At 40.6% G+C, this 26,487-nt stretch overlaps 1 protein-coding gene across 4 annotated transcripts in view; it reads left to right on the top strand.

The window, feature by feature from the left end:
• Positions 1 to 26,487, top strand: part of Bcl9 (B-cell CLL/lymphoma 9) — an 81,626-nt gene that overhangs the window by 38,074 nt on the left and 17,065 nt on the right. For 3 of the 4 annotated variants that reach the window (XM_013509351.1, XM_005413463.2, XM_005413460.2), the window contains exons 2-3: positions 21,858 to 21,993; positions 24,121 to 24,203. The gene's annotated coding sequence lies outside the window, so the exon portion shown is untranslated. Of the gene's footprint in view, positions 1 to 17,312; positions 17,333 to 21,857; positions 21,994 to 24,120; positions 24,204 to 26,487 lie in introns of those variants that run through there. The other variant, XM_005413462.2, reaches the window with a different exon arrangement.

The raw sequence follows: 26,487 nt of genomic DNA, 5'->3' as shown, positions 1-26,487 counted from the left end.
GGAAAAATCCTCTTTCCAAGTTACCTACACAATTTCCTTACTTCCTCTTAATTCATCTTCGTTTTCCTGGTAGGAACCTTGTGAGTGTCTTGCCTTCACATAGGAAATTATTAGTAATTCTGGTTCCCTAAATGCCACTTTTTATTGATGGCCTACTATGTGCTGGACATGTTCCTTGTATTATTTTTTGGGAGATAGGTTTTATTACTGCTCCCATTTTTATAGGCGAGAAAACTGAAACAAAATGTTAATAGTCACTATGACTTTGAATGTTATACTCAAGTATGTTTGTTAGTAACACAAACCTGCCTCTTCAAAATCTGACTTTTAAAGTATTTCAGCTATTGATGTCACGAACTTGAAAACCAGGTTTTGAAGGTACCAAGATGATCCTTGGCAAATATTTGACATTTATAAGCCTTATGTGGTATGTTTTGTCTAGTGGGACAATTGCTCAGGTAATACCCTTCCTTATGGGCTTCCTATTAGAACAAAAAAAAGCAACAGGTATACAGGCATGGCACATTGACTGGCATACAGTAACCTCTGCAGATTTACAGTCATAGACTAGTTGTGTATAGGTCAGGTTCTGGGACAAGCTGTGAAAATATTAAATTGGTTAAGGGAACACTCTATTTTCTTAAATTGCTGTCCCCAATTCCTATTGCCCTCACTTTGCAGGAAAAGATATATGGAGGTTTAAATGGTTGTTAGCACTTGGAATAGAGAAATCATAACTCTTTAAACAATAAAACTAAAGAGTCAAGGGTTAGTCATAGAATTCCATTTTTCGAACGTTTGAAAGGAAAGGGTTTTTTTGGAAGACAGGAGAGTGGGAGGGTAGGAAAAAGAATCTACCTACCTATACAGCCTTTAATCTCTTGCTTCTTCTTCTGGATATGTTCAGTGTATGGCCAGTTGTAGATTCCAGATCTCAGCTGCTTTTGATCAGAATTTTTTTTTTCTCCAGTGGTGATCTTGCATGAATTTTAGACCCTGGAGACTTTCAGTTGCCTAGGTCTGTTTTTCATTGCAGTTTAGGCAGGATTTTATGTGTAGGTTGCATTTGAAAAGCCTTTCTTTAATTCTTCTCTGACTACTCTGTGTGAACTTCCAATTCTCGGTTTTTCAAGTTCATTTTAAATATAATATTTGTACATATTTTCCTTATTATAAAACTCATAAACAGGCATAGTAAAGAATCAGAACAAAACAAAAAGAAAAAATTTAATCACCCATAAACTCAGCATCCAGAGCACTACTCATATCTTATTGTATTTCCTTCTATCTTTTCTCTATGCATACATACATATATTTCTAATCTATAGAACTTGTATGTACATGTTTGGTAAAACTGAGGTACAACAATGTAAATATCTTGTTTCCTGTTCTTTTCATGTAACTTTGTATTATGTACTTTTTTTGCATGTCATATTTTTTGCAAAATATTTATATAATTCATCATATGAACATACAAAGGTTCAATGTACCACTCCTTTTCTGACACACGTCTAGATGCTTCTTTGTGTAAGTTTTTCATTTCCTTTTGCCTTGTAAATTATTTCCAGAAAAGGAATTATTAGAGCAATTTAGGACAAAGCATATGAACTTTAAATTTTTTATTAAAAAAAATTGCACCTGGTTATTTTAATTTTGTTTTTGGTTTTGTTTTGTTTCTTGAGACAAGGTCTCACTGTGTAGTTCAGGCTGGTCTTGAATTTACTATGTAGCCTACCTAGGTTGGCCTCAAACTCACAGCGATCTTCCTTCCTCCGCCTCCTAAGTGCTGGGATTACAGGTGTTCACCACCATGCTTGGCCTGTGCCTAGTTATTTTGATGCAGATAAACCTGAGTGTGATCTTTTAAAGCCTCTTAATATGAAGTGCCAAGTTGATTTCCAGAAATGTTGCTTTAGTACAGTAGCTGGCAAGCTAAGACTCAAGGCTGAATCTGTCCTGTGGTCTGCTTTTGTACAGTCCATGAATTAAGGATGATTTGTACATGTTTAGAGTTTAGAAAAGAAATCAAAAGAAAAATAATATTTCATGAAACATTCAAATAATGTGAAACTCACACTGAAGTGTCCATTAAAAAGGTAATTTTGGAGCAAAGCCATTCTCATTCATTTACACATTGTCTGTGGTTGCCTTTATTCTACAGTGACAGATCCACTAAGTAGTCGTACAGAGACTCTGTGGTCTACAAACCCACAAGGATTTACTATCTGCCCTTTACAGAAATAAGTTACTGGTTCTTGCTTTAGTGTATAATCCTACAAGCTGCATGTGTTTTCATTTGACCACACATATTAACACTGAACATTGGAATTTTCTTATTTTTGCTAATTGATGCAAGTCAACAAATATTTACCAAGTGTTTACTATGTGCTAAAACCTCATAAAAATATGATTTATTTCTGTTTCTTTGATTATTTGCTACAAGTTGTTTTTATACATCAAGTGAATTTCCTCTATTAATTCTGTGTGAAACATTAAATTTCAACTCAGGCATTTACATCTTTCATATCTCTTTGTAGGAGGTCTCTGTACTAAAAATACTTATTTACTTTCAGTTACATTTGTTGAAAATATTTTGCTTCCATTATGTTGCCTTTTAATTTTGATTCTTTAACATACAGAATTTTACCTTTATTTGAAATCAAATGTATTCAGTTATGTATTTTTTCTTTGATTTTATTCTAAAAATATCTTACTTTGTGCCCCAAATTTAGATATGTCATCACCTATATTTTTTATTTCTTTTAACTGATCCATTTTTATATTTTTCTATTTAATCCCACTAGATGTTTTTATCTTACGGAGTGAGATAAGGACATTAAGTTCTCTTCCAAATAGTAGTACAATTATTGCAATATTATTTGTTGAAAAATCCTTCTTTTCTCCACTCACATGTATTGTCACCTTAACTGAACTCTTGTGTATCTTGGGATGTGTTGCTGGGATGGTCTAGTTATCTTAAGTGATATGTATGTGTGTATTGGGGCGGGTGTTTATCTCTGATTCCTTGCAATACCTACTTTGTTACTACTTATTAGATCTACACAGAATACAGACCTTGACTGGACTTGGGGGTTTATGTTTCTCCACAAATTACGCCTCTGCAATTGTAAATTTCAGTAGCATTGCTTCTTCTCTTGGTCATTATGACAAGAAGGTAGGACAGAAGCTTATCTCCTGAAAGTATACAAACAGTCAGGAATCTTCCTACAGAACAGGAGATAAAGTTGAGGGCCAGGTTTTGCACATGTGTGAACCATGAGCCATAGCACTCATTCATAAGCACTCTGGGTGATAAAGTCTTAAGCTTTGTAACCTTGGAGGTTGGAGGTTTTCTGGCCCAATAGCATCAGCTGGCATAAAAAGAGCAAATCTCTGGAAGGGGTTCCCAGAAGAGCTGTTACATGATGCATTGCCCCTAACCTTCTGTTAACGGCTCACCCCAACGTGCCCTTGGTTCACAGTGGAGTTATTTCATTTACCAGGTGTGAAAATTGGATTTTACCACAGAGGAGGGGAGTTATTACCTATCAGGTCTGCTCTTTAGGGGAGCAGAGATTGTGATGGGATTTATCAAAAGAGATTTGCTATGCATGGAACATATAATTAGAGACATACTCCTTTAAAACTGGATTTGCAATCTTTGTCATTTTAGGAATGTGCTTTTTTCTTTCAGTGTTTCTGTCTGACAGCCTTCTCCCTGTGTAGGCTGTATACATCCTATCTAGGAATTGAATATTTTATATGGCACCATTCTGCCAAGAGACGGACCTCAGAGGTGTGACAAAGAGTACAGCTTAGGGGGTGGTAAGAACTGCCTGTGGTTTAGGTGTTGATATTAGGTACACATATAATACTAAGAAGGACAGAATGATAAAGTAACTTTCATGTTAATTAATGGCTATATACTCTGAGCCTCAGTTTGATGGAGGTATTAGGGTCACTTTGAGACCCTCTAATGAGAGAATTCTTGGAAATCAAGATTTTAGATTTAATTACCTGTTGTTAGAGGCTATATACATAGCCTCAAAGTTAGTACCTGGTTAACTACAACTGCTCTTAAAAAAAAGACACCTTGTTTACTATCGTGCTGAAAGGGGTGGCTGAATTTATTATTGTTTAGCATTTCTAGCACACTTTGTTCTTGCTGAGAGCTTTAAACTTATTTATGTATGTATATTGGTTGCTCTTTGCAGCACTCCCAAGAGATGAGTGGGTGATAAGTTTTATTATCGCCTGCTTTTCCAACAAAAAGAGCTCCTGGGAAGGGAAGGGACTTGCCTGGGTTTACAGCTCAGAGCTCCTGCCACCTTGTGAGAGGATTCTCAACAAAATGCTGATAAATTCAGCCCTCACTGCCCTCCTCTCATTGCACCGCTCCTCTGCCTGGGCCCCACTCTCTGTCTCATTAACCACAATGGGGTGCCCACTCAAAATAAAAACCATCACTTATTGGCCACCATGCCAGCAAGATAAGTCCAAAAACATCCCCTTCCTCCCAAAGTCACCTTATGCCCCTGCTTTTACTGTTTTCCCCACTGCCCAGCTCAGATCCCTGAAGCCATGCGTTACTCAGCCTTTCTGCACAGTAAGTAGCATGTAGTCTGCCGTCTAAGTATCATTTACATTTTCTCCCCCAACCCCTTTCCCTCTCCACTGTCAAAAGTCAGGCCTCATTACTTCCTACCTGAACTACTGGAATAGCTCTTAGCTGGGGTCCCCACTTTTCATCCTAAACTCTTCTGTCCCCTAAGTCTTCTTTAAGCCTGGCTGATAAATGTCCCTCTCCTACTGGGTCCGTTCCCAGATTTTCACTATGCACTCAAAGTACCTCTTGGCTTTTAGCCTTCTCTCCTTCTAGACCCCTAAACAGTGTTATTGAGCATGCAGCGTACCTGTGGACTTAGGCAAACCAAGGCTTGCCCACTGAGGCTGTGATTTAAAGGGTCTTCCTCCCCTCCTTGCCCCGCTAAGGAGTTGACACACTTCCAGGTGATCCTGATCTCAGTACCCTCTGGGCCATGCTAACCTGGTGGGGTTCTTACTAATCTCACCAAACCCAAGTTGTCATCACAGCCCTGGCCGGGGTGTTGTCCCCTTAGTCTGAAACATACTCTCCAGCTTCATTTCCACCTGTTGAGATTTTTCTCATGCTTTAAGGCCCAGCTGAAATATCTCCTTCTTGAAGCCTCTTCTGATTGGTCCAAGCGGATAGAATGCAAACTCCTTAGCATTAAAGTTAAGGTTTTTTCACACTACAGTCCGGTTTTCAATTAGTTCTTCCACCATCCCCTGAGCTCCCAGCACACTGAGATGCGACCTGTCTGTAGGCTCTTCACACAGACCTCACCAGTAATGCAGAGCCCCTCCCCACTTTCCCTCCCACCCTTCTGTGCCTCCTAAACTGAGTCCTGCTGGACTCAGCTCCTGAGTCACTTCCTCCCTGGCACGTTAGTCACCAAATCTTTCTAGATTCTCCCTGCCCCCATAGGCACTAATTCCTGTCTTCAGGGCTTCTCCAAACCTTTGTAGCCTAGTAGAGAAGCTAAAAACAGTACTGCATCTAACTTGTGTTTGCCTGTTTACTTCCAACCCTAGACCCTGAAGTTGGCTAAGATTGTATTCAGAGGATTTGGCACGGGTGCGTGCCCGAAGGAGTCCCTCTCCTCCCCAGCCATCCCTCTGTCTGAAACATCTTTGCTCCCTATAGTTCTCCAGAATCCTTTCTCTTCCTCTCTTTTCTACACTTGTTTTATGCCACCTATTTATTACACTGCAAACACCCCTGAGCAGAGAGACCTCGCAAGATTTTACTCCCTGTCTCCAAGCCTGGCTCCTTAGCCGCGGTGGCAGGTCGGTACACATTTGTGTAACTGAAGTATAGGACGCTGTGCTCAGCTAGCTGTTGAACAACCCCATTTAAGGGGTTAACTAATAACAGTCAGAGAAGTTCTTCTCCTCTGAGGGTATTTACATTTTAATAGGAATCATAAAAACCCAAAGGAAATGTTCTCTAATGGCAGATTTCAGGCTTTGTAGAGAGGCTTTTTTTTTGGTGGTGGTGGTAGTGGTAATGGTGCTGGTACTAGGTGGGAACTAGTAAAAGTTCCTCCGGCCTAGGGTCCTTATATTTTTTGTGCCAAGGGCCCCCTTGGGCAGTCCGGTAAAGCCTACCAACAGAATAATGGTTTTTAAACATGTAAGAGTAAATACATGAGGTTACAAAAATAGTTATAACAATCTTAATATCAAGAGCATCAAATTTGCAATATGGTAATATTTATACTTCTTTATTAAAGCATTAATAAAATCTACAGGCAGGTCCAATGAACCACTGTACTTTTGTCATAGTGATGACTACTAATGGTATTTGGAATACCTATTATCCTATTGGTAAAAAAGCCACAGACTGTTCATACCACCTTGGGCTGTTGGCTGTATTCATATTTTAAGGAAATCATAAATCTCAGTCAAATGTTTGTGAAAAAAAGGGCTGGGGATGTAGTTCAATGTGAAGGCTCTGGGTCCCAAGTCCAGTGCTTTCCAGAACCTAGGCTCCTTTTCCTGCACCTCTCTGCCTCCACTTGGAATTCCCAAATTCTTAATGTACTCTAGGTTTAACTCTTTTACACCAGAAATAGAAAAAGAGAAACAAAATGATTGTTCCAGTTGGGTATAGTGACATACCCCTATAATCCAACCACTTTGGGAGACTGAGGCAGGAAGATCACAAGTTCAAGTACAGCTGGGTAGCCTAGTGACTTAGCTAGGTCCTGTCTCAAAATACAAAATAAAAAAGGTCTGGGGATGTAGCTTGGTTGGAGATCCTGGGATCAATCCCTAATACTGTGGGAATGGTGGTGATGGTGGTGGGAGAGGGTTAGGCTCTCTTCCACCAGTTAAGGCACTCTGAAGTCAGGCCTGGGGGGGAAAAGAGACATAGGATAGGGTGGGGTCTGGAAGAATAGGCTTTGCTCCAAATTCTGAAGTAGCGAAGCAGTTGTAGGGTTTCCCTTAGAGTCTTTATGGGCTCCCTCTAATTTCAGAAGTCAGTATTGGAGTCAAAGAGCCCTATTCCAGGATGATCCAGCATAATATTCATTTTGGTCATTAATGACTAAGTGAAATATCATTTCATTGCTCTTGAAGCACCACACTCTCAAATGCTAATGTTGCTTCTAATTTTGTTAAAAGTGTTTGTGCAGTTTTTAGTTAAACACCAAATTACAGGGAACATATTCAGTTTATTCCTAGTTATTCTTATGTGTTTTAGTCACTTTTAAAAGAAATGTTCCCCCAGATAATTTCCAGCCTACAATTTGGGAGGCACATACCTCTGTTGTCACTGAGTGGGTGCTTAGAAGTTACAAGTAAAATTTAATATTAGCTGGACATGTGAGTAACATATTAGCCTAGACAAATCATCACTCCACCCCTAATGTTGTGACATTTTCCTTTCGTCTTGCACACCTTTTCCTTTGGTGAGCTTATTCTTCTTATTGCTGAATAACATGTCATTGTATAGATAAACCACATTTTATTTGTCCATTTGTCAGTTGATGGACATATAGGTTGTTTCCACTTTTTGGTTATTAGATGTAATGCTGCTATGAATTCATATATGAGTCTCTATTTCTCCTAAGTAGATAACTAGAAGTACAGTTGCTGGATCATACAGTAAATTGATGCTAAACTTTTTTTTTTTTTTTTTTTGCGGGAGTGGGAGGCGCAGTTTCTGGTACCGGGAATTGAACTCACGACGTCGCACTTGCCTGGCAGGTGCTGTGCCGCTGAGCTAAATCCCCAACCCCAATGCTAAACTTTTAAAGAAACTGCTAAGCTATTTTTGAAGGTGCCTGTAGCATTTTATATGCACACACTGAAATATATGAGTTATAATTTCTCTCTACTGTCACCAGCGTTTGGTATTGTTTACCTTTTTTTTAATATCACTATCCTGTTTAGCATATGGTGGTACCTTACTGTTTACCAGAGGCCCAGGGGAACCCTTTCCATTTTGACCATGATGCTCCCAAAGTTTCTAGTCAACTTTATGACTAGAAACAAAATTTATGCTCTTCTTCCTTCCTTATGTTTATGTGCTGCAAAAGCCAACCTCTATCACCTTCCTTTCATCTAGTGCTTCACTTTGCCCCTTCATTTCCCTTTACTCTCCCTGGATCTGCATCGTTTCACACCTAAATTTCTTCAGTCTTCTTGCTGCTATCTCTTTGCTTACTGCATTCACTCTTCAAATCTTCCTTCCTAGAACTGCAGATTAGAACAGTAACATGAAAAGGGCATGAGTAGATGTGGAATCAAGGGACTGTGTACTAGTTAGGAATCACCACTTAATGTCACATGATCTTGAACAGGTCCTGTCACTCGTCTGAGCCCTACTTCATTAAGCTACTTAACCCTTCTGATCCCCTATGTCTTCATGTGCAAAATCTGTTACTAATAGGACCTATCTTCTAGAGCTGTTCCATAATAATAGAACCACTTATAAAGCTCTCATTACAGTGCCAGGTATAGGGAGAGCAATCAATCAGTGCTGGTTTATATTATTTTAATGGTTATTATGACTAGTATTATTATTCATTATGATTCCAGCCTCTCCCCAATCCTTTCACATGGTTTTCGGGGTTTTTTTGTTTTTTGCTTTTCTTCCAGGACCAGGAATCGAACTCACGATGGTGCACTTGCCAGGCAGGCACAGTGCCGCAGAGCTAAATCCCCAGCCCTCACGTGGTTTTTATAAGGAGTAGGTATAGCTGTGAGTTTGAAAATGCTTTGAAGAATACCATGCAAATTGCAATGATGTTATTTTTACAAGGTTTTTCTTTGCTCCAGGAGAAAGCCAGTATAGAACAGCACCGAGAACACAGGCTTTGCCACTACTCTAGCATTCAAATCTAGACCCTATGCTTTTTAATTTAGTTGTAAGACTTGAACAAGTCATTAATCTCTCCATTTTGGTTTTCTCATTTGAGAAATGGATACAGTTGTAAGTCACATCTGGGATGATGCTATAAGGAAGTTACCTGTCCCACAGACAGTGCTCAGTAAACTAGCTAAAAAGAATTCACAGTGCAGCCTTCTTATATATTTTCTCTAAATTATATTGTTTGTAATTAACTCTTATGTATCCAACTGTATTCCCCCAAAATCATACTATGCACATTGAGAAGAGGCTACAGTATAGATTAAGTTCCTTCACCTCAGAGTGACTTCTGTTTTAATGTCAACTCCACCACTCTCTAGCTGCATGGGAGTCACTTACGTTGGATGTCACTTACCTATTTTGCTTCTCAACTGCAAAACAGAAAGGACAGTTCATACCCCAGAGTTACTGTGTGTATTAAATAAGATGCAGTCCACAGAATAGTGCTTGTCATGTGCACATACTAAATACTCAGTAAATGGCAGCCGTCGTTATGATAATCCTTTAAATCACCTTTGCCATTGTTATTTCCTGATGCACTGCCTACACATATACTGCTCTTTTTGGTGGTCTGGCTTGGTTCCCTACATCTCCCTCCTGGGTCATCCTTTCTTCTTAAAGCCACCAAGTCATATTCTTTAAGATCTGTTCAACTTTTTCTTTTTTGGCAATGCTGGGATTGAACCCAATGCTTTTACACAGAACTCTATCCCCCCCTCCTTCTATTTCAGTTTTGAGATTTGTTCTCATAAGTCACTAATTGCCCAGGATGAACTTGAACTTTTGATTCTTCTGCCTTGGCCTCACAGCGTGCTGGATTTATAGCCACATGCCATTGAGCCCAGCCCAGTTCAACTTCTGGTCCTTCATGAAATCACTTATCACTCCAGAGTTTACTCATTGCTTTTCCTTTTTTGTCTTTTTTTTCTGAAAGTCTACATTTTATGTCATGTCTATAATTCAATTAAGGAATTATTATTAAACATTTTATTATTGTTTTTTCTTGAACTTCTAATAAGAAGTTTTCAGCTTCTAATGAAACGCTCACCCTAATTTAGTACTAGACACTCTAGGTGCTTATTAATTCCTTATTGGTAAAAATTAAGGAAGAAATTGTGTAAATGCCATTATGACATTAAAAAAACAGGTTCTTGATCACCTATTTAGTGTCCTCAGTTGCTATGGATCAAGACTGTCTTAGTTACTTTTCTCTGCTGAGACAAAATACGGGACACTCATTATCAAATGAGAAAAGGTTTTGTGGCTCACAGTTTATAGGGGTTTCAGCCCATAGACAGCTGGCTCCAAGGCAGGATGGTGTGGCAGAGGGGTTTCATACAGGAGAAGCAGTTCATGACAAAGGAAGGGCAGACAGAAGGCAGCAACAAAGCAAGCTACAAGGGACAAACAACAAGCAACAACCCTCTTTCTGTCCCTTATATCTTATCCAGGCTATCCACCTGCACTCGCACCCTTAATCTGAGCATCACACTGTGAATCAATCCCAGCATTACATCCTTGATCGCAGCAGCATATACCAGCCACCTCTGAAAAGCCCCACCTATGACTGCATGAGGCTTTGGGGGATATCAAAATACAAGCCATAGCAAAGACTGATCCTGGGCAAAAGTATTTATTCCAAAGCATAGTGCAGACTAAAGAAATGGGTGGTTGATAAAGAATTCCAAAATCAAAATCAGCACATTTAACTTAGTAAAGCCTCTCCTTTGGCATCAATTACCTTGTTTTTGTTTTTTCATCACTTCTTGTCATCTCTCTCCAATTTCAACCCCTTCCTCCAGTCCCAGAGGATGTATTACCCTCAGAAAGCCTTCTGAGTATCTATCCTCTGGCTTTAATTTCTGGGAAAAGATCTCTAAGCTTCAGAATTAGCCTTTTCTTTCTTTAGCACAATATTCTGAGTACAGGTAATAGTCAAGGATAGAGATATGGTCAGATAACTTCTTAAAATAAAACAGAGCTAGCCCTTTATTGTGTTACCATCTAAAGAGTTACATCTTCAATCTAAAAGTATGGGGAAGTGATATCTTAAACCCAAGGTATAAATTTCTATGGATGAATTTAAAGGAGTTTCCCAGGAACATTATGGACATGCTAATGACACTGGGTGTGATAGAGTGAAATGTGGCCTTTTCAATGCCCCTAAAATCTCCCCTAAGGCCAATTCCATTTTGGATAATCCAGAAGTAACCAAATGTAAAAACAACAGTCAACACTTATTAAGCATTTACTGTGTGCCATGCACTATTCATATGTGTGTACATGTAGTCACTTATTTATCTTCACACTGTCCTGAGAGGAAACTACTCCATTTTATAAACCTTAGCATGATTAAGCAATTTTTCGAAGATCATGCAGCTTGCTAATGGCAGAGCTAGGGTCCAAAACCAGAGATTCTGACCTCCCAGAAATGGCTCTGTTGAATGAGTCTCTCTGTAGAAGCATTCTGGGAAAACAGGGGAACAAACTTCATGAGAAAAAGTATCACCATCACCATCATAGCAGCCAAGGTCCTGTCCATATCACATGCAGGCACCATACAGAGTGATGAGAAGACAGAGGCCTCCAGCCCTACTACATGTCTAAATCAGCCTGACTTTCAGGCCACCTCAGATGCCTCCACCCTCATGAAGCAGTCTTTGCTTATTCCCTCCCATTCAAATAATGCATCTCCTCTGATTGCCATTTTACTTTTTGCCTCTGCACTGCCTCTTATTTATTACCTTCTTTCTTGCATTGTGGTTATTTATATACATTGCCATGCAGCTGAGCCTTTGTACATTGCTGAGTCCTTTGCCTGGCTGACTCCTACGCATTCTTTAAGATTCCGCTCAGGTCTTTTTTTTTCTTTCCTCACTCTCCTGTCTGGATACTGCTCTTCTTTGTGCCCCCCAACACCTGGTATTTATCCATATCATAGCACTGGTTACAACTGATTACAAATATTTACCTGTCAGTGCTCCTAACTAGTTAGATTCTTACATCCCAACATCTGGGTATGTGTCTCATGACCCCTTTTTATACACTGAAATCTTGAGTACTCTGCACCTGGCACACAGTTAGCACTTACTAAACTTTTTCTTCTTTAAATGAATGAATCTTCCATACAAGTTTGATTGAACCTCAAAGACATTGCATATCTGATTCATTTTTTGGATCCCTCAAAATGCCCTGCACTTAGTAGATGCTTGATAAATATAGCAGTGATAAATTATTCAAAAATGAAAGAAGCATAGGATTCTGCCCTTAGGATATAGGAGGAAGACTGAGACCTACAATAGAAGGCAGATGATATTAAAAGTGGCAATATAAACAGCTCCTGAAATGAATGATAATTTTTTTTGCCTGAAGTTACTTGGATAATAAAATGTAGTGGGACAGGAAGATCACAATTTCAAGATCAAGCTGGCTGATGTAGCAACTAATAAGATCCTGTCTCAAAATTTAAAAAAGCTGGGAGTATACCTCAGTGTGGAAGCCCTGGCTTCAACATCCAGTACCACAAAAAAAGTCCAAAATTTAAACCCAAGTCTTTATAGCTACAAAGCCAGTATTATTTCTCTTATCCATATTGTTAGGATCTTAGGGTAGAAGACCCCTGAAGAGGAATTAGAGAGGAATTAATTGGGGTAGAATAGATACTGTACAAACTGTGATAGTACATAAACGGGTCTTTTAGGAAGAGCTGTCTAGAAAGAATATGTAGATTTGACTGACAATGGGAGAAGATGGATGCAGAGAGTATATCCAAATGGTCCTAACCTGGAAACAAAAAACAAATAAATTGCTCTGAGGAAGAATTTATGAACACTGGTAATGAGAAGTCACATACACAAAGGTGATTTGGAGTCAACATTACGCCCATAGTTTTCAATCTAAGTGAAAGACATAGGGAATTCAGAGACTAAACTTAATTTTGGAAGACAGTCAATTTGGTTTTGACATGTAAGGTCCCTCTAGATAGGCAAGCCGGGTAGATAGAAATGCAAAGCCAGTTTCAAGTGAGGACCTGTAGATGTACTGATTATATGCAAAGTTAGTAAAGTGAAAGTTTCTCGGAAAAACTGGAGAGCAAGGAAGACCAAAGAATGAAGGACTTTAAGGAACATCAACAATGATGTTCCTTAGACAAAAGGAAGAATTTAAATCAATAAAGAAGACAAAACCAGAATATCATCACTTCTTGGAATTCAAAACTGAAGGAAAAAAGGGGGAAGATTTCATTAGATAGATTTAACAATTAGGTTTGGCCATATTGGAAGGAGCATTTTGACAGAATAGCTGGTTTATTTCCAGAGGTGGAGATAGAACTATGGGGGCAGAGAACATAGCTTAACATTTGGATAAATTTGTAACAAAAAAGGGAGAGAGAATATTGATGTAAAAAGGATTTTACTGAAGGTACTAAAGCAAATGGTAAGAAACCAATGGGAAGCCAGGCATGGTGGTGCATGCCTGAAATCCCAGCACTTGGGAGGTTAAGGCAGGAGAACTGATGTGAGTTTGAGGCCAGTTTGGGCTACAAAGTGAATTGAAGTCCAGCCTGAACTGCATAGTGAGACCATGTCTCAAAAAGACAAAAAAAAAAAAAAAAAGAAGCAGCCAATGGAAGTGAAAAAAACTGAGCTAGCCTTTCCAAGGTAGGATGAGATGACAGGGTTAATCTTGCAATGTAGGAAAAGTGTGGATAAAATTTGGAATAATTTCTGTCGGAAATGACAGAGGAAACAATGAAGAAACACAAAAAGGACTGCCGAGCAATAAGTAACGAAGCTGTTTAAATTACATACCTGAATTTTGGTTGGGATCCATTTTCTTGGTTTTATGTCAGCCCAAGAGTATAAAGGGAAAAGGGTGGGTCCACATAGGTATTAGGGATATCCATTACTAGAATAGAGGATGGTCAAAAATTCCGAGCCAGCTAGTGAGAAGAACTGGATGCAAACCATGGAGGTGAAGTCAAAGCTGACATTGTTGGGTAGCAATTCCAGAGCAACTGGAGAGGTTGATTGTGTGAAATGGAAAGAATCCAGCAGCAAAGGTAGAACTCAGGAAAAATAAAATAATTGTATCTGAAGGACAAAATTCCTAGACAAATGTAGTAGGAGCAAAGCAGTAGAAACACTTACCCAGAATAATTTGGGAAAAGCAACTAAGAATGAGAAATGAAGTAGCAAATTAGAGGAAACTGAGGAGGGAAAGGGTCCCATTAGGACAAATGTGAAGAAGTGATAGGAAGATCAAGTGATTTGGGGTAAAGTAGACTACATGGAACATGAGTGTTGTCTCTTATTAAACCATAATGGACTATGGTTAGATTTTAAAAGTCACTTAGAACTTAAGAAAAATAGCAGGATGAATGTCACAAAGCTGGAATTTTAGAAAGCAGAATGATAAGAGTAAGAGGCACAACCATATTGGTTTGAGCCTGAAAATAAAGGGAAGACACACTGATGGTACCTTCTCAAGGTTATCTGACAGATCCATTAGAGCCTCACAAATATTGTGCCCCTCATTTCCAGATTGTGCAAAGCATATATGAGGTGACACAGAATAATACCCACTCTGCCATCAGAGTGCCAATGGCCCTAAGTGAAGCTGCAGGAGGGAAGGAGGTGGGAATATAGAATCAATAAAAATCGACAGATTTTTTACCTTACAAAAGAGATAATTAGTTTTAAATTTTTTAGGCAGGGCTGAAGCTCTGGGATTCCCTCTCAGACTTTAATGGATGAGTGAAAGCCAGGATAGGGAGATTTGTTTCTCCATCATCAGCAACCTAAAGAAGCAATAATTTCCCTGACTACCATTATTATAGCACTACGGAAGTCAAGAGATGCCATTCTATTCTAACCCTTTATTTTCACTTATTATGACTCTCTTGGTAGTGCTCCTTTGGTGTTGAAATTCACCAGCTTTTGTTTGGCCAATGCGGTATGTAGATGAATCAGGAATAAACAGTACAAACAGCAGGAACCTATAGACAAGCTGAGGGCTTTGTCCATGGCAAGAATTTGTTAGGCCCTCTTGTAACCCTAACACCAGCTGGCTGAGTGGGCTCAACCTTTCTTAGTCTTAATTTCATTATTCTTAAGGTAGAACTTCATGTTCTCTCCTACAATAATAAATACTATCAGGAAAGATCAGCCCTTGGAAGTTAGAACAGTGGAGTATTGTACTCAAATTCTAGTCCCTGAGAGGGAGCACCATCTTGGCAAAATCATTAAATGTCTATGTCAGCATTCTCATCTGAGAAAGAGGATGGAGTCCCTCCCAATTCTAATATTTAGGTGTATTTATCAAGAGCTGAAGAAACAAAAGCACTTTTTCCTTCAACTTAAAAGTGAACAGGTAGAAAAGAATGGAAGCAAACTTAAATAATAACACAAGTGTTATGATTAGTTGAAGAACTAAGGCAAACTTCTATCACCCATGTTCACAATACAGTGAGCGCTTATCATTCTTATGAGGAAATTTCAGTAAAAAAAATCAAAACTTGTGTCAAAAGCCTTTATGTTTAAAAAACAATTTTACCATTTGGATTAAAAAAAGAGATTTATTATCTTAGAGTTTCTAGAGTAGCAGAAACATTTTGAAGCATTTATTTATAGGATGCTTTTAAAAATGATTTCACCATTATCCATTAGTGTTTATGTATATATAGTGTGTTAGATCCTTGCACAATGAAATAGAATTCTTTCTAAAGTGAGATGGAAATGGTGTAAGTTAGAAAATTCAGAGAACAAACATTCTAGTAAAATAAACTGTTTAATAGAATAAATAATATTTTAAAACATATTTCTATCCCATGTGTAATATAACTAAAGTAATATTACAATAGAGATTCTAACTCAGATTTCATGACTTTTAGCATGCTTTAATTCCTGATGTTATTGTTCTTACTCTAGTGTTGTGAGTTTAATATTCATTTGCATTTTTCTTCTGATTCAGTAAATACAGTACTTTTGAACTTTAGCATATCTGGTTGCATGAGGGCTGAAGGCCACCAAAAATAAGGTGTTTTTTTTAATATGTGCATTACTGTTAAAATAAGTTTGTTCTGAATTTACTGAGGAGAGCGATCTGATTTGGAATATTCCAGCCCAGGGATTATTTAGACAGCGGTTTTCTTTTATAGACACTGTCTATCTATACAGTTTGTGAGCCTTTTCCACCTATATAACCTTAATTAATCCTGGCTTGACTATCTTTTCTCAGTCCATGCCTAACCTCTCCCACCACCTTTTACGGAGGTTCTTAGCTATGTGACATCAAATATTCTTTAATTTAAAACTTTTTTTAAAAAAATTTTAATTATTTCCTATTTGGAATCTTTCAATTGCTCTTAGTTTTATATTGTTTATTCCCTCTGTTGCTTTTTTTTCCTTTATTCATATCCTCAGTCACCAGAGAAGACAAAAAACATCTTGCTACAGCTTTTCATAGGATCTAAGCAGAGAAGGCTCGATATAAAAGCTTCCAGGACCAGTTAAGAGTTTTAAGAGGTTTAGAAAGCAGTCAATCAGCTCTATCGTTTGGAGTTCTCTTGTACAGTCCTTTACAACAGCAGCATTCCTTAAAAAGGTGACCCAAGGAAGGTTTCCTATTTTATAGATAGGGAAACTGACACAAAATAGATATCCTGGTTAAAACCATGGGCAACAGAAGCTAGAGAGAGAGGAAGTTTGTCTAGATCTCTAGCCTGTGTTGCTTTCATCTATCTTTGGGGAGGGTATGAAGTACATCCTAACATAGGCTTCACTTCAGAGTTAGAAGAGCTCCCGGGCCAGGGCGCACAATTGCAGAAGCAGTCTTACAAGACTCCACAAAGCACAAATGCAGACGAGCAACAGTGTGTTTGGAAAGGATGCAGAGCAGACAGGTGTGTAATAACGGTCATGGCAGCAACAAGGACCACACGCATAAAGCAGGAAGGAGTAGCCCGAATCTGAGCTTTCATTCAGCAACGTACGCTAACCACGAAGCAGTCGCTTTTCCTTCTGAGAAAAAGTACAGTCTAAGGAGCGCGCTGCCCTCTCATTTCATCGGGGACAGTGTTGGGATCCGTGAGCTTTGAGCCTTCCAGGGCTAAGAAAGGTCTTCCGAAAAATTAGGGGAGCGACACTGGTCGTGGAGCAATTAAAGGACTTAAGCAGAGCTCCAGGTGACCATGCCTGGGCGGGGAGGGGTGGGGCCGGGCTGGGCCGGACCAGGACCGGACGGAGACCCCGCATCAGCCACCAAGTCCGCAGGACCATGGCGAGAATGTGCTATGCAGCCGGTAGAGGAGAGTGCAAGCCGAGGGGGCCTGAGAACCAGCGATGGCAGAGGCAGTGCAGACAGTGAGAGGTGACGGAAAGGGACCGGAAAGGGGCAGGGTGGACTTGCATCTCAGAGGTGTGAGGAGGTGGCCTTGAAGATTGAGAACTAGGCCGGGACTGAGGAGGGCAGGGCAGAGTGAGAGAAGGACTGCTTCTTTCAGCAGCTCCCAATTGGTTTCTGTCAATGATGGCCAAATTCCACGCTGCCCTGCCCCCCTCCGAGCCTTTTCTAGCCCCCTTCGGTGGCTCCCGTACTACGGAAGGCGGTAGGGAGTCGGATGCATGTGCGTGGGGCGGAGGGTGCAGGAAGAGGAGACCCTTTCTGGTGGCACCTCCCACCCGGCCGGCCCTCTGGGAGGCTTACTTGAGAAAGTGGACTCTGCCGCTTTAAGGTGGAGAGTGGGCGTCACCCCTGGCCGGGTGACGAACTGGGGAAGGGCCCTTTTGTGGGCGTGTTCATGCAAACCAGGGGGCGGGGCCGAAGGAGCGGTCCCATAGTAAAATGTTGGAGGGAGGGGTGGGAGCAGAGGCGGCAAGCCGGCCCGGTGGGCGGGGCTAGGGGCGGGGCCTCGCCGGGAAGGCGGGGGAGGGGGAGGAGGAAGCGGCCGGGTTGGTACCATTGCGCGCGTTCCGGGAGGGGGACGGTGCCTTTCCCCGGGAGGGGCGGGCCCTTCCCGGCGGCGGGGCCGGGCGCCGAGGCGGGGCGGGACCTCGGGGCCGGGGGAGGGAGCACTTCTCCCCTGGCGTCCGCGGCTGGCCCGGCCGTACCTTGTGGCGCGGTGTGGCGGGGGAGGGTCGAGGGGAGGGAGAAGGGGCGGTCCCGAGAGGGGGGAGCCGGAAAGGGGGAGGTGCCGGCGGACAATGGAGCCTATGTGTGCCTGCAGGAGTGGGACGGCGCCGCCGCCGCCGGGGGGAGACGCTGCGCCGCCGCTGCCGCTGGCCCCCGCCCCGGCCCCCCGGGGCTGAGAGCGGCCCCGCACCGGAGCCCCCTCCCCTCCCCTTCGCCGCGCCTCCTCCCCCTCCCCCACGCCTGCCTCCGGGGCAAGTGGCACCTCAGGGAGGGGGGAGGGGCAGGCCGGCGCGGGGTGGGGGGGCGCCCGCGTGTTTTGAGCCCGTTTGGGGGCAGGGGCGTCCACCGCGGCGGAGAGCGCCCGGGCAGGGGCGGGGGTCGGGTTAGCGGTTTCAGTGAGTTGGGTCCCGAGGAACCTGTGGGGGGAGGTGAGGTTGCTTCGGGAACGGTGGGGAGAGACGAGGGGGAGCATCGCTCTCGGTTTTTTGGAGGTTGTGTCCCAAACAGTGCTTGGAGAGGTTACCCGAGAAGATAGGACTGACCTGGGATGAAGGAGCCCTGGAAGACTGAGATAGCGCAGTAAGGGGATTCAGGTTGAGTTTGGTGGGGTCCCTAAGACCCCAGGATGGATAGAGGTAAGGGAGACTTTGCAGGCCGTTGACTTGTTGAAGGGTGGGGGGAGGTGAAAGCTAAGAAGAATGTGTGAGTAGTAAGGTGCTCCAGCAGGTGAGCTGGCGTTGTCTCGGTCACTGAGTCATTGTGGGGGTCGTGGAACACACCAGTGATTTTTAAAGTGGAACCCTAGTCGCTGGCCTTTCAAAGTTGCACAGACTATTAAGATGTCACTGGTTAGTTTGGGTGAGCCTGGAGAAATGGAGATATCCTAGGAAAGCAACAGCAGGGTTGGTTATTATGTCCAGAGGGAAGGGCCAAGGCCTGTAATGCATTGCTGGGGGCCTTGTGTGAAGGCTGCCAAGCATGAAGGAGGACGCCTGAAATCTGTTCTCCAAGGCCTGGGTCTACAGGAGGTTAAGGAAGAAGAGGAGTGATTTAGAGGTTAAATTGGAATCCAGTTGGGGACTAGTAAAGTTACCAGACAAAGTAGAAGAATGGATATAAAACTGTGTCTTAGTGGACAGAGTCTAAGGTGGGAGAGAATTGATGCAAAGTTAGACTTTGGTTAAGGCAAACGTGAGGTAAATCCCTGGCAAAATGAACCGCTATTTAAAAAGTTGCATTTTGGGTAGTGATGTGTGATGGATTTGTTAGCATTTGATGTATTAAGGAATTAAATACTCTTTTTCCTGGGCTAGAACTGTGGATTCATGTGCACTGAGCACAGAGTGATGAATCAGAATTAGAATTAGCAAGTAGTGAGGATAAGTAGTGAAATAGTTGAGATGGGTGAGGGATGATGAGAGGTAAGACTTTAAGTATGTTTAGAACCTGTAACTTTTCGTGGAGGCTGTGGAGCATGAGTGTCTTGTTAGTTTTGTTTTTTGATTGGATTCTAGTGATTGGGAATTTTAACAAAGAAATGCTCGTGTGCATAATGTGATAGTCCTAAGTTAAAATTTAAGGCGTCTGTATTTAAAGCCTTTTTACTCACTGTTGAAAAAGATCCAAACTGTTAAAGAGAGAGATGGGTTAATAAGATGTGTTAAGTGGCACAAAGATACTTTGAGAGTGAGGGTTCCATTACTTGTTTGATGGTTTGGAAAAGAAGAGAAATTAAGAAAAGATTGGGGGTGAGTGTACCTAGGATTTGGTAGTTTTATGACTTAACTGTTATTCTGTAATCACTGTGCTGAATATAAGATAATAATAGTTTCAAAATATACGATAGATAGATGGGTCTTTGGCTAAAAGATGAAAGAATAATTTCCATATAGCTGTTTTTAATAAGGCAAGTAGTATACAACCGGCTCTTGAGCAAAGGATTCCCAACTTGGATTTTTAGATGACTAACACAAGCAAAAAAGTACTTGTATACATTAGAATTTATGGACTATTTCTCCCATAGCCTTCAGAATTGTCTGCTCCTATAAATAAAAAATAAAAACTGCTCTCCGGCTTGTAGAAAAAAAAACAAACATTGTAGTGAACTAAATATTTCATTATGGTGACTCGGTGTAGTAGTTAAAGCCTTGAACTTGAAATCAGGAAGATAGCTCTCCCATTGACTTAGGCATGACCTTGAACAAATCTCTTATACTGCTTCACCATTTTTCCCATCTATGAAGTGGTGATGCTACCTGGTCTGATCACTTATAACTACATCTCAGCCTAACAAGTTAAGGCTATCAGCAAAGTGGTTTGAACACCTCTGAGAATAAGAGATTATATAGCCCAACTCTTCCCTTCGTCTACAAGACTACTATGGTATTCCACTAACAGACCAGATTTAGCTTTTATAATAATTACAGCAACATGCTTGATCAAAGGAACATCTGTCTTGCTATGTTGTCTAAGTTTGGGTTTTCTATTAATTTTGAAAGATAATACCTCTCTCCACTTAGTGGCAAGGCAGCAATAGTGTTGACAGTTACAAAAACGTAAGCAGAGGACCTCAGGAGAGAGTGGGAAAATAGATGCTGTGACATAGTATTGGTGGGATGACTAATTTGTCTTTCTGCTTTGGGTAGAGTGATGATGGTAGAATCTGTAGAATCTTTACTTGCTCAAGATTGGGAGTTCTTAACTTTAATATATCCTATTACTACCCCTTTGGCAGTCTAGAAAGTGTAGGACCCTTCTGGGAATTCCTTTCGGGGCATACTTTTAAATGCACAAAATAAAATACATAGAATTACAAATGGAATGGAAACAGTTATGAAAATACTAATTGTGATATAGTAGTATTTGTCCTGCTTTATAACATACCACATAATAAACTGTAGCTATATCTCTAACGGTACTGTAATTCTGACGTAGTTACTCTAAATTTGAAGTAGTGATGAGTGTACCTATTATGTTGGGGTATCTGGGACAACCATGGTTCCATTGGTGATGCAATCACAGGATGGCTCATACTGGCATGAGCTGTTAACAACTACACCCACAGTTGAAGGCTCTGTAGCTTTTACTTAGGGAAGATCTATGTTTTTCCCAACCAGTTCACAGATACTCTTTCATCCTTTGGAAATCGGTGAGTCCCAAGTTAGAAACTCTAGACAAACTGATTTTTTTTTTTTCTTTTTCTTAGCCCAACTGACTTTTGAAAGTTAAATTGTGGCCTCTTGCCCATTAGGCTTTGTAGTATTTTTCAGTATCTCTACCATGCTAAGAACAGGAACAAACAGAAGACATGAAAAAAGTATCTTACAACCAGTGGTGGCTGTTTTGGGGTTGTGGAAAAGTTAAAAACAATCACTCAAGGGCTGGGGATTTAGCTCAGCGGCAAAAGCGCCTGCCTGGCAAGTGCAAGGTCGTGAGTTCGGTTCCCGGTACCGGAGAAAAAAACCAAAAAAAAAAAAAAAAATCACTCAAGTGCTACTTGTGTGTCTGGTAGATTTTGCTTTTTCTGAGCCCTCCAGTCACCATTAGCTTGGTGAATCCTCAGTGGAGTAGATTTAAGTTGCAGTATGCCTGTCTGACTTACATTTTGATTTTCAGTGATTTTGCCTGCTTTCCCCATTTTTAACATAATCGCTTCCTTACTATTACTTCTTCCAGATCTGCTTTGGCATTGGCAAATGGGTAGCTTTCTTTGGAAACAGTGTGGACTTGGGTATGAATTTTTCCTTTCTTCTTGTCCTTGTAGGACTGAATCGTGAGACTAGTTGGTATCACTCCAGCTTGACCTAAAAACTCCCTTGTGATTGGGTGGCCCAGATCATTTTTGGAAAGCTTTTCTGTGTCCTGATGTAGAAGAGAAAGCAAATCGGACATTTTGAAAGGTAAAGAATGTGATGATACAAGCCCATAACTTGTATGATTCAGTCTGAATGTGTGAATTTTATTTCTGTACTTTCAGGATTTCTTAAAAGTTAAACTACATTTGTTCATTATTCTAGTAGTTTTCAAGGTAAAAGTCACTAAATTAAATGCAAGTCAAGACTACCAGTAGATTCCTTATACTTTCTTGTGAGCAAGGATCTGTGCATAACTCAGTTCAGGTTGAGGAAAAAGTTAAATAATTATTCATCATGTCACCTCTGATTTGTGTGAATGCTAGGTAAGAGTAGTAATGCATGAGCCCCTGGCTCATTATAATATGTAGATTAACTATCATTAATTGAGTTTCTCCTGAGTGTCAGGTGCGTCAGTGATGATTGACCTTGTCCTCAGTGAGTCCCCATTTATGCATATCCAAGCTATGGTTGTTACAAATATGATAATAGTGGTATGCATATAATACGGGGCTGTGGAGGACATACAAGGAATAGTTGGCAATTAAGGAGAAAATTTCACAGAGAAGGGACATTTGTGCTGCAGTATTACATTTGGTAGCCATTATTTTAAATGTTGATAATTGAAATTCATTTTTGCATGGTTGAATTTTGTCAAAACTCTTTAGGTTGATAGGAATTTTTATTTGCTTTAAAATTTGTCAGCTATTGAAGGACAGTAGATGCATTTTATCCCATGTGCACTAAAATTTATATTAATATTTTGTTTGGGCCAAGGTTTTCTATACATGCCCATTATGTAGTTTGTTTTTCTCCACATGTTGAGGAAAGACTGGTTCATCCTATTGTGTACTTTCAGTAGTTGGCATGCCAGAGTTAAGAATGAGCTAGGAATGGAATCCTGAGGCCTTTTAGTTCCACATTCTTAAGTGTGCTACTGTGCCTTTTATGGAGTAGTGGTCATAACATAAAAATGAAATTTGTTAAACATGACATAGTTCTAATAAACTTGACTGCTTAGAGGAGAGAAGTGGGAAAGCATCATTGGAAGAGTTGAAATTGGAATTCTGGAGGTGATTCTGACCTTGGTCAGATTAATTGGTGTATATGCTTACACCTTTATGTCAGCCCTGCAGAGTCTCCTTTTAAAGATTCCTACATAATTTGGCCTTAAGACAGTCTGGAACTTGGTTCATCCTTACAATTTCAAAACTAAATCCTGGGCAGAGAGAGAGAGATTCAGTGTCATATTTCTAGTTTACAAAGACTAGAAGGTTGGAAAAATAGTTTTTGACCAGTCCCTGAGAGTTTTTTAATAATCATCTAGCTCAGTTCAGTACAGCACTTTGCATATAGTAGGTGCTGAATGAAAGGAAATCTGGCTAGGTTGTTCAGCCCTAAGTTCCTTCGAAGATATACGAAAATAAATGTTTTTGCTGGATGCTTGCCACATAATTGAGAGGAGAGAGGAAGTATGGATAGTCGTCACTTTGTAAATTCAGAAGCATATCTGGAATTTTCTCTTCTCATCTTACAGTTAGTTAGTTTTCTATGCTAATAAGAAATGGAGAGAAGAAAATACATGAGGGTTTATTTTCCCAGTAGTAAATGCCCAGAAATTTCAAAAGTACACTTACACTTTGGTACTTGACAACTTTGAAGCTCCTCAGAGCTGTCCCTTGACTCAATTTTGATGTAAAAATTTTGTCCCGGTACTTGTCATTTGTTTGGTATTCCACACACAAGCTAGAACTTTGCAGTGTTAGTTTATCCTTTTCAGCCAAAACAATATATTTGGTACTCATTGTTTTTGATACTTGTCAAGCCTCCTGGGACCAATTAATTACAAGTACAGTACTGAGATACCAATGTAGAAAATTTGATTTTATTAACTGTGTCTGACCTCTGAAAATAAAGTGGACATTGGGAAGTAGGGCAATTGAAACATCATATATGTACATGTATATGTATATATGTCTGTGTATATATGTGTCTATATTATATGCCCTTTAATAATTGGGTGTTGATGTTGTTTATGTAGGAGACAACTTCTTCTTAAACTCATTCTAGAATAAGTAGGAAACCTGTTTTCTTAAGACATTCCATAACAAATAGATATTGTCATCTTTTAACAATCCACTTAGGAATTTTTCTCCCTCAATTTATCCTTTCCAGGTGAGGGTCACCTTTGAGAAAGGGGTTCTTGGACTCCTCACCTTCAAGATGAGCACTGCAGTGTCGTGACCCTTGGGGTTTTGGTGAGTAGACTGACGGTGATAGATGAAACCCTCATCTAGCTTAGAAAGATGATCTTGGGGGGAAAGCTTTCAGTTTTATTCAATAGATTTTTGTTTTTACTTACATCACCCAAGTCCCCCTCTCCATCCCATTGCTCCTGATAACCACCATTCTCTTACCTATTTTGAATTCAACTTTTTAGATTCTGTTTGGGGTTTTTTGTGTGTACTGGGAGTCAAACTCAGGACCTCACACTTGCCAGGCAGGCACTGTGCCACTGAGCTATGTCCTCAGCACAACTTTTTGCATTCTGCGTAAGCAAGGTCAGGTACTGTCTTTCTGTGCCAGGCTTACTTTTCTTAACATGTCTTTTAGGTTCATCTCTGTTGTTGTAAATGATAGGATTTTATTCTCTCTTTTTTTTTTTTAATGCTTGAATAGTATGTGTATATGTGTGACATTTTATTCGTTCATTCATTGATAGGCACTTGGGTTGATTGCTGTCTTGGTGATAGTTAATAATGCTGCAGTTAACATGAGAATGCGGATATCTCTTCAACATATGGATTTTATTTTCTTGGTATAACAAATTTTTTTGAACAAACACCATGTTCTAGGCACTATTGTAAGTGCTAGAAATATAAAGATAAACAAGTCAGTTTTGGTCCCTACCTTCGTGGAGCTTCTGGTCTGGTGGGAAAGATGAATGTTATACAGATGATCACATAATTACACATACATTTAGAAAACATGAAATAAGCTTTGAAGGAAAAACCCCAGATGCTATGAAAAGAGAATAATGACGAATTTCATGTAGATTGGTAGTGTTAAGGGATACTTACTCTGTAAAGAAACATCTAAACTGAATATTCATACTCCCAACTTTCTGGTATGAGCAACTAGGTAAAGATCTTTATTAAGATGTGGGAAAATAGTTTGGGGACTAAGGCTATACAGAAATGAATTCATGTTCAGCCAGTGTGCTAGTGTATACCTGTAAACCCAGCACTTGGGAGGCTGAGGCAGGAAGATTACTGTAAGTTTGAGGCCAACCTGGGCTACACAGTTCAAGGCCAGCCAGAATTATATAGTGAGATCCTGACTCAAAAAAAACAACAAAAAATTTTGTTTGGTTGAAACTTGTCAAGTTTGAGACATCTAGAGAGTGTCGATTACAAGGTCTGATGGAGGTCTGTAGAGCGTAAGCTAAGCTGGTAGTTGCTGGCATGGAGTAGGATTGGGAAGAGAAGAGGACCCTGAGTACAGTCCTGAGGAAGTCAGTATCGTAGAGACTGGGTAGGGAGGGAGCCTAAAGGAAGCAAAACAGGGGGTAACTGTGGAGAGGTAGAAGGGGAGCTAGGGAAGTGTGGTGTTAGGGAAACCAAGTGAAGATCATTTCCAAGAAGCAAGAGATCTGCTGGCAAAATCTAAGTGATGAATAGAGTAAGAAGAGTTAGACAGGTGGCCAGAGGTGACCTCAACAAAAGTTGCAGTTTCTGTGATCTGGTAGTAGAATTTGGTTTAAAATGGCTAAAGGGCAAATGGCAAGTGAGGAACGAGCACTGTCTTGTCAGCTCTGTGTGGAAACTTGACTATAAAGGTGAATCAAATCCTAGAGCCAGGTTTTGTTTGGGTTAATTTTTTTTAAATACTGGAAGATACTACAGCATGTCTGAATACTGAGTAGAAAGAGATAATAGACTCAAGAGATAGGAATGGTGACCAGAGGGAACAGTGAGAGTCTCAAGAGGACCTGGACCACCTGTGGGGGGAATTGACCTTTTGGGGAAAAGTGGGCTGTTTTCTGTTGTTTGTTGCAGGACTAGAAAGGAAGGAGGGGTTTGGTACAGTTAAAAAATGAGTTTGCATATTTAGCGGTGAGGACACCTGCCTAGTGATATCTCTTCTCCCTCTTAAGTACTAAACGCTTTGACAGGGTGGGAGTGGAGAGGGAGGGAAGGTGGAAAGGTAGTAGACAGGCAGTGTCGAAGGTATGAAATGGCACCCAGTAGAGTAAGTCAGGGAGTTTGTTGGAGAGTGGTGGTCATCATCGAATTAGTTTACCTTTTCCATCAAGGCATTATAGCATGAAGAGTGCAGACCCTAAACACAGTGTCTGGCCAAGCGCCAACCCTACCACTTGCTGCAGGGTGAGCCTTAGTTTCCTCATCTCTAAAGCAGGGGTCATAGGACCTGCCTCGTGGGCTTTCTGTGAATGAGTTAACATGTATGTCCTGGGCTTACACAGTGGCTGGCACATAGTAAGAATTTAAAATGTTATTTAAGAAGAGAAGAGAGAAATAT

Source organism: Chinchilla lanigera, unplaced genomic scaffold (genome assembly GCF_000276665.1).
Source record: "Chinchilla lanigera isolate Chin_1 unplaced genomic scaffold, ChiLan1.0 scaffold00167, whole genome shotgun sequence".
NCBI classification, from domain to species: Eukaryota; Metazoa; Chordata; class Mammalia; order Rodentia; family Chinchillidae; genus Chinchilla; species Chinchilla lanigera.
The sequence above is the reverse complement of the archived record's forward strand: the minus strand, read 5'-3'. Positions and strand labels throughout refer to the sequence as shown.